The following is a 9742-nucleotide window of genomic DNA, read 5'->3' as shown; positions in this document are numbered from 1 at the left end:
GGGCTTCTGTTGTGAGGTAATTAATTATGGGGTCAATTCATCCCTGATCGCGACCTGTTATAATTAGGACCTTTTCTTCTTCTGAGATTGATGGATTCTGTAGAATTTCTTGGATAAGGCTTCTATTGTTGCCTCCTGGTTTGGTGCTGGCTAGTTTTGAGAGTGCATCAGCCTGGGGATTCTGTTCTCGGGGTATATGTCGAATCTCATACTCTCCGAGTTGTCCGAACTGTTCCCTGGTTTTGTCCAAGTACTTTTCAATAGTGGGATCTTTGGATTGGTAGCTTCCTATTATTTGTGAAGTGACTACCTGTGAGTTGCTGAAGATGATAAGTTTTTGAGCTCCAACGTCCCTAGCCAGCTTCAAACCAGCTAGTAGTGCCTCATATTCCGCTTGATTGTTTGAGGCAGAGAACCCGAATTTGAGGGAGAGTTCAATTTGGGTCCCCTGGTCGCTTTCAATTATTATGCCTGCGCCACTTCCCGTTTTATTTACGGAGCCATCCACATATAGATTCCATTCAGCGGGGATTTCCGGTGTGTCCGTAAATTTCACAATGAAGTCGGCCAGATATTGAGATTTGATGGCCGTCCGAGCTTTGTATTGAAGGTTGAATTTGGACAACTCAACTGCCCATTGCAAGATTCTGCCTGCCAAGTCTGTTTTCTGTAAGATTCCTTTTATGGGCTGGTTGGTCCGAATTGTAATGGTGTGAGACTGGAAATATGGGCGAAGTCGTCGAGATGTAATTATTGAGAGCGTAAGCAAACTTTTCTATTTTCTGGTAGTTCAGCTCAGATCCTTGTAAAGCTTTGTTGATAAAGTATATGTGTTGTTGTCCGCTGTTGTCTTCTCGGACCAATGCTGAGGCTATTGCCCGATTTTCCACTGCGAGGTACAAGATGAGTGGTTCTCCTTCCCGTGGCCGACTTAATATAGGTGGCCGTCCCAGAAATTTTTTGAAGTCTTAGAAGGCTTGCTCGCATTTATCCGTCCATTCAAACTCCTTTCCCTTCCTTAGAGTGGCGTAGTGATGCCAAGGCATCTTGGCTAGTTTTACTAGCCATTTTTTTGTAAGCTTTAGGTTGGTTTCATGCATTTCTTAGGAAATAAGTAAGTATTTGGTTGGAAATGCAATCATACCATGATTCAAGCAAACATTGTGAATTTTGAATGATTTCATGAGAATTATGCATAAATTGAATGATAAATTGGATGATGCATGATCCCATGATTAAGAGCAAGACTTTGATGCACTTTTTTTGATTGATTTCAGGCCAAAAGAAGAAGAGAAGAGCCACGTTAGTGGCTACGTTAGTTACACTAACGTGGGCACTGATGTGGAAGGAAGGAAAGCCCCAACGTTAGTGAGAAAAGTTAGTGGCATTAACTTTGAAGAAAGGGGTATAAGCCAACGTTAGTGGAAAAGGTGAACGCCACTAACATTTTTGAAGCAAAAAAGACTGACGTTAATAGCCACGTTAACTACATTAACGTGGTAGTTAACGTGGAAGGAAAGAAAGATGCCAACGTTAGTGGAAAAGGTGAACGCCACTAACGTTTTCGAAGCAAAAAGACCCACGTTAACAGCCACGTTAACTTAGTTAACGTGGTAGTTAACGTGGAAAGAAAGGGAGATACCAACGTTAGTGGAAAAGGTGAGTGCCACTAATGTTGGCGAGGCAAAAAAGACCCACGTTAACTTCTACGTTAACTAAGTTAACGTGGAAATTAACGTAGGCAAAAGTCCCACCTGGCAGCCTGACCATGCCTTCTTCAAACATGCATAACTTGAGCCACAAAGCTCCAAATGAGGTGATTCTAGCGGCATCGAAAAGTAAGATTTCAGAGCTTTCCAAGCATATATGGCACTACATGGTTGACACTAAATTTGTGGGAGAAAACCTGCCCCGAAAGTGCAAAGATGAACATGGTATCAACCTGTAGTAAGGCCAACTGACCTCTTCACCTTCAAAGAAGTATAACTCGAGCTGTAGAGCTCCAAATGATGCGCTTTCAAAATTGTTGGAAAGTAGACATTTAGAGCTTTCCAACGATATATAATAGTATGGGGTGGACATTTAGTTTGAGCCCCTGATCGCTAGCCTTATTGTGACTCACGTTTTCCACTAACGCTAGTCGCTAGCGTTAACGTGACTCACGTTTTCCATTAACGCTAGCGACTATGCCAGCGACCATGTCCACTTCAAAAGAGCATAAATTGAGTTACAGAGATTCAATTGAGATGATTCTAGTTGCGTTAGAAAGCTGACATTCAGAGCTTTCCAAAGATATATAATAGTCTATAGTGGGCATGAAATTGGAGCACAAACAAGAGGCATCTTTTAAGCCCCAAAAACACCAAAGCAATAAAGCCAAGTCACCCTGGACCTCAATTTGATTCACTTCTCTTGGACCACCCAACCTCAAGAAAGCAAACCCAAAAGTGTCAACCAATCAAGGCCACAAGAAGCATCTAGAATAGGAATTTTTATTTAATTGTAATTTGCTTTTAATTTCATTTTGTAATTTAGGAGAGCCTATATAAATGCTTTAGTTTTTACTTTGAAATGGGGGATTGGACGGAAGGGAACACAGAAATTGGGATTGCAAGAGGGGTCTTCGGACTCCCTCCCCTCACTCACTTTTCCTTCTCTTCTTTTCTTTGTACTTTTCATTTATGAATTTGGAAGTTTCAATGTTAGTTTTAATCTTCATCTTTACTTTCCTGCACTTTCTTCTTTTTTATTTTGGTAGAGCAATGATCAACTAACTCTTTTCATTGGGTTAGAGAGCTCTATTGTGATTCAATGGATCAATTATAGTTCTTATTCTTCTTCTTCTTTCTTTTCTCTTGATTTTACTAGAGAGCTTTCGATCTTCATCCAATTGGGTAATTATCTCGGAAGAGAAATTTCTCATACTTGGATTTCCTCTTAACCTTGGAAGAGGAATGAGGAAATCATGCTAGAAATGCTCCCTAACATTAGGATTAGGTTGGGGGTTAGATGGATATTGTGACATTTAATCCTACCAATACTTTGATCTATGAATGTGTGACTATAATCCTACCAATACTTGATTTAGGAATGCATGTGGTATAATCAGCGACCATACTTCATCTCTTCTCATGAGCAATTGACCAAGGAATTGGCTATTGATCAAGATTTGAGAGATTGGATTACCAAGGAATTGGAATCCAATCACTTAAGATTGCCAAGGAGATCAATGAATGCATTGATTGAGGGAGAGATGAGAATGAACTTGATTCGGAGGATTGCAATATCTCTTGATCCCAATGTTCATTTTATTTTTAGTTCTTACATTTACTTTTCTTGCCATTTTACTCTTCTGCACTTTATTGCTTTCTTTACTTTTATGCCATTTACATCTCCTTGTTACTTATCACTCCAATATAATTCATCTAACTAGGATAATCAATTAACCATTGATTGCTTAATCCGTTACTTTGTGATATTGCCTCACTGGAAATTTCCTCATATGTGACAATGGAGATTCCAATTTCTTTTGGTGACTATTGTTTGAGACAGAGCTTTTTGCAAGAAAGAAAGGAGCATCCATCATATGGTAGTCAATCAAATTTCATGAAAAACTCTCTACCACCAAAGAATGATCCACCTTACTATGCTCATGGTGGGTGGAAGTATCAAGAACATGAAATGGGGTGCTTCCCAGGGCCACAAAATGGTACATATTTTGGTGAAATTGATCACTACTCAAGTTGTGGCTGGGAAGATCAAAATCAAAGAGATTTCACTCATTCATACCCCATTCATCAAGAGCCATCACCTCTCAATTATACAACCTCACTTTCAAGTTTTACACGCCTAAATTCTTCATCATTTGAGTATGCCTCAGCACAAAGGTCTATCCCAAATCCATACAATTCATTTCATCATCCACAAAACTCAATCCACTACCCACAAGACTCATACCACTTTCAGAACACACAACCACAAAACAACCAACAAATACAACCTACCCAACCTCCTTTAGATTGACTTGCTAGGATGGAACTCATTCTTGAAGAACTCAAAAGAAGTAGAGAAGAAGATATACTCACTAGGATAGAACTCCTCCTTGAAAAAATAATGAAGACAACCGAAGAGGAGAAAATAGCAGAAAGGGACCATAAAGAAAAACTGAGATAGAATGCACAACTCTATTCTGAAGAACAATTCATTGAAGAGCTGAAATCACAACTCTATTCACTCTCTCTAGAAACAGAGGAGTGCATTCAACGGTCAAGAACAAGGGAGGAAGTCAATCAAGGGAGCCCACACTCTAATGACACAGAGAGTTGCATAAAGAGTGACACAGAGAGTTGCATAAAGAGTGAGTTCATTGAACCACCAATTCAAGATGTTCTTGATGAAGAGAATGCTCCAACCATCATACAATACCCAAGTCCTGAAATCAAGGTGGTGAAGGCAATCAACATGAGCACTAAAAAGAGGATGGTGACCAAGAAAAGAAGGACAATATCCATGAAGAAGAAAAGGTCAACCAAAAGCCATCCCACCCCTATCCCTACAAGCAAGTTTCCTCAAGCTAACAACAAAAGAAAGCTTGCTGCGGAGAGGCACTCGAAGCAAGGGGCATTAACTGGCTCCTCTTTCATCTTGAGGTCATTCCTCTTAACAAACTGGAAGAAGAGGAAGAAAGTCATGAACAACATGTCAAGCTAATGACATTAAAAGAGCGCTTATTGGGAGGCAACCCAACCGTAGGTAACATTTCCTTGCTTTGCTTAGTTTACTTTCAATAACTTGGCATATGATTGGATTCTAAATTTGGTGTTGCCATGCAACAATTTGATTTTCAATCTTCACTGGGTACTTGCAACATTCTAAATTGAGAGTGTCACTAAGTTTGGTGTGTCACTTATCTTTCATGCAAGGTACCAAGCACACCACTTATTAATGCAATCAAAATGTCTCTGTTTGTATCTCTTGTGCCTTTATTGTGTCCTTAATCTGGCTTGCTGAAACACATGCATACTCACACTTCATTCTAAGACATTCATGATCCATCATAGACCCCATCACCACTGTTTTAATTGTTGCTTGAGTATAAGCAAGCATTCTAAATTTGGTGTGGGAAGGAAAAGAATAGGAGAAAAAGGGCAACAACAATGAAGATGAACTACAAGGTGGTAAAGTTCCTTTTTCCTCTTATTTATTTCCAGCACTTTAAATTGCATGATTGTCTTATATTTCCTTTGTATGAATGTATGATTACTCCTTGTGAATAAGCATAATGTGATATTTGATTTGTAACATGTTGCTATGATATCATGATTATCATCTTGAGTTTTACTTGCACCCAATCTCTTTAAGAATGCAACAAAGAAATCATTCTCTTGAAAGGAAAATGTTGAAGAATTTTATAAATCATGGGGCAAGCAAAAGATTAAGAGGAGTGGAGGTTCTGATTGTAGGATTGTGTATTGAGGTTGCATGTTTATGAAAACTTGCATGGTAGCTCATAGAGAGGAAATGAAGTTTAGAGAAGTATTATGGAATTTCTCAAACATCTATTGATCCAAGAAGCAGTAACAAAAGAAAACAAAAGAAAAAGAAAAACAAAGAACAAGCCCAAGGCTCTGAGCATCAATTACTAGGAAGAAAAAGAAAGAAACAAGAACTCAAAGAGTTATTGTCCTAGTTAAATGCTTGTGGTAAATTTGTATCAAGGAGAGAGGCTTGAGCAAGTAAATCCTAAGGGGTGCTTCAACACCTAATACCTTAGACCAATTGGTTTGGGAGTATTGATTGAAAGCTTACCTTAAAAAGCCGCTTTGATACATGACACCTAGAGTCGAGGCCAAATTCCACAAAGAAAGAAAAATGTTAGAAAATAAGTGATGCTTCAAGGTTACAATCTATAAAGAGATTTTCATAATATCATTTGAATGAAAGTCCTAAGATCTAAGACTTCCAAAATGTGAGGACTAATGAGCACTGGAATCCTTGTATAAGCATACAAATTAGAGTTCACCCCACTGTCACTTATTCACTTCACCCACTAAGGCATCATAAGCAATTCTTCAATATATTCTAATTAAAGAGAATTCTTTGTGCATATTTCTTTTCTTGCTTGGGGACAAGCAAGCTTTAAGTTTGGTGTTGTGATGCCAGGGCATCTTGGCTAGTTTTACTGCAGTTCTGTCCCCTCCAAAATGGCCTCCATAGCATGAGTCGTGGCAATTCCATAGGACCTCTCGTCCTTTTTCTTCCGAGACACATCTTCTAAGGATTCCATCTGAACACTTCTTGAAGAGATATGGCTCATTCCAGACAAAATATTTTGCATCATTTATGAGCTTTCTTTTTTGATGTTTATTGATCTCTGGAGGTAGAGCCCTGGTTGCCTTGAAGTTAGCAATGTCTGCAAACCATGGTGCTTTGTGAATTGTCATCAATTGCTCATCAGGGAAGAGCTCGTTCACACTTGTATCATGTGTTCCACCTTCCTCATGATGGATTCTGGATAAGTGATATGCTACCTTGTTCTCCACTCCTTTCTTGTCTCTGATTTCAATATTGAATTCCTACAACAATAAGATCCATCTTATTAGTCTTGGTTTTGATTCTTGCTTGGCAAATAAATATTTAAGCGTTGTATGATCTGTGAAAATAATCACTTTAGCACCAATGAGATATGATCTGAACTTGTCACATGCAAAAACTATTGCTAACAACTCCTTTTCAGTAGTGGTATAGTTTCTTTGAGCATCATTGAGGACTTTGCTAGCATAGTATATCACATGGACTAAATTGTCTTTCCTCTGCCCTAACACGGACCCAAGTGCAAACTCAGATGCATCACACATCAATTCAAAGGGTAAGTTCCAATCAGGGGGGGAAATGATAGGAGCAGAGGACAATTTCTTTTTCAAGTTTTCAAATGCTAGCATGCATTTCTCATCAAAATTAAATGGTGTATCAGACATTAGGAGATTGCTTAAGGGCTTGGCTATCTTTGAAAAATCTTTAATAAACCTTCTATAAAAGCCAGCATGCCCCAAAAACTCCAAATTGCCTTGACATCACTGGGTGGAGGTAACTTTTCAATTAGCTCCACCTTAGCTCTGTCTACCTCTATGCCTTGATTAGAAACTTTATGGCCAAGAACTATTCCCTTTGTCACCATGAAGTGACATTTTTCCCAGTTCAAGACTAAGTTGGTTTCTTGACATCTTTTCAATACCAATGCAAGATGGGTTAGGCAACTAGGGAAGGAATCTCCAAATACTGAGAAGTCATCCATGAAAACTTCAATGAACTTCTCTATCATATCTGAGAAGATGGAGAGCATGCAGCGTTGGAAGATTGCAGGTGCATTACATAGCCCGAATGGCATGCACCTATAGGCAAACACTCCATATGGGCAAGTGAATGATGTTTTCTCTTGGTCTCTTGGATCAACCACTATTTGGTTGTATCCTGAATACCCATCTAGAAAACAATAATATGCATGTCCCGCAAGTCTTTCCAACATTTGGTCTATGAAGGGAAGTGGGAAGTGATCTTTTCTTGTGGCCTCATTAAGCTTCTTGTAGTCGATACACATTCTCCAGCCTGTAATGGTTCTTGTAGGGATTAGCTCATTCCTTTCGTTGGGCACCACAGTGATTCCCCCTTTCTTGGGAACCACCTGAACTGGACTGACCCATTGGCTGTCTGAGATTGGATAGATTACTCCTCCCTGCCACAACTTCATGACTTCTTTCTGCACTACTTCTTTCATTGATGGATTTAACCTTCTTTGGGGCTGAATGGAAGGTCTGGCACCTTCTTCTAAAAGTATTTTATGCATGCATATGGCTGAACTGATTCCCTTCAAGTCAGCAAGTGTCCATCCAATCGCATCTTTATGCCGTCGTAAGACTTGAAGCAACTCTTCCTCTTGTTCTTGGGTGAGAGCTGAATTTATGATTACTGGATAGCTTTTATTTTCTCCCAAGTATGCATACTTAAGAGTGGTTGGCAGTGCCTTAAGCTCCAATTTGGGTGCTTCTTTTCTTTCCTCCTTCTCTTCTAGCCCACTTTGAACATGTATTTCAGCGGCTGCAGCTTTTTCGCTTGTTGCTAACTCCTCTTCTGTTGATGCTTTATGCTCTTCTTCAAGAGTTTCTTGTACCAAAGCTTCTACTGAGTCCAGCCTCATACATTCTCCCAATAAGTCATGTGGGTATCTCGTGGCCTTAAACACATTGAATGTCATTTTCTCCTCGTGTAATCTGAGGAGAACTTCACCCTTTTGGACATCAATAATGGCTCCGGCAGTGGCTAAAAATGGCCTCCCCAGGATGATGGAGGTCTTAGCTCCTTCTTCCATGTCTAGTACTATGAAATCTGCTGGGAAAATGAAGTCTCCCACCTTCACCAACAAGTCTTCTACTAGCCCATGGGGAAATTTGAATGACCTATCTGCTAGTTGGAGGGCCATTCTTGTTGGTTTGGCTTCTTCAATCTTCATCTTTTTCATCATTGCTAGAGACATTAGATTTATGATGGCTCCTAGATCACATAAGGCCTTTTCCACAGTGATTTCTCCAATGATACAAGGGATTTGAAAACTCCCAGGATCCTTCAATTTTTGAGATAATTTGTGTTGGATGATGGCGCTGCATTCTTCTGTAAGTATCACAGTCTCATTATTCTTCCAGCTCCTCTTTTTGGTCATCAACTCCTTCAAGAACTTGGCATAGAGTGGCATTTGCTCGATTGCTTCAGCGAAGGGTATGTTTATTTGTAATTTCTTGAAGATCTCCAAGAATCTTGAGAATTGGTTGTCCTCTCCCTTCTTCTTTAATTGCAACTGCTGTGGGTATGGGGCCTTTGAGAGGCATGGATTGGGTACTTCTCTTTCTTGATGTGACTTGGGGATTGAGGGGAGAGATCTTATTGCTGATCCAGCCAGGAATCTGGACAAGGCTACCAACCGCCGGTTGAGTTGTTGTACCGACAAAGAGGACTTTTCATGTCGAGTACGGCCCTGCACTTGTCCGAGTTTGCCTCGATTCCTCTCTGTGTGATCATAAAACCCAAGAATTTACCAGCTTCTACTATGAAGGTACATTTCGTGGGATTGAGTCACATGCCGTGTCGTCTTATGGTGTTGAATACTTGTGTCAGGTCGGATAATAACATCTCTTCGTTTTGCGTCTTCACTAGCATGTCGTCTACGTAGACCTCTATGATCTTTCCGATGTGATCCAAAAAAACTTTGTTCATTAATCTTTGGTAAGTGGCTCCCGCGTTTTTGAGACTGAAGGGCATAACAATGTAGCAGTAATTTGCCTTTGGGGTTAAGAAAGAGGTTTTTTCTTGGTCGGGTGGGTACATTGGGATTTGGTTATATCTTGAGTATGCGTCCATAAAGGAGAGGTATTTGTATCCAGAGGAGGCATCTACCAGTGCGTCGATGTTTAAGAGCGGATAAGGATCTTTCGGGCAAGCTTTGTTGAGATCGGTATAGTTGGTGCATATTCTCCACTTCCCATTTGACTTTTTTACCAAAATGACATTAGCAAGCCATAGCGGGTATTTGACTTCTCTTGTGAAGCCTGCCTCCAGTAGAGCTCGTACCTGTTCTTCCACTGCTTGAGAGCATTCTGGTCCTAGCTTTCTGCGCCTTTGTTGTACCGGCCGAGATCCTGGGTAGACTGCTAGCTTGTGGCACATTAGTTTGGGATCTATGCCTGGCATGTCT

This window comes from Arachis duranensis, chromosome 4 (genome assembly GCF_000817695.3).
Source record: "Arachis duranensis cultivar V14167 chromosome 4, aradu.V14167.gnm2.J7QH, whole genome shotgun sequence".
Taxonomy (NCBI): Eukaryota; Viridiplantae; Streptophyta; class Magnoliopsida; order Fabales; family Fabaceae; genus Arachis; species Arachis duranensis.
Note: the sequence above shows the minus strand (reverse complement) of the source record.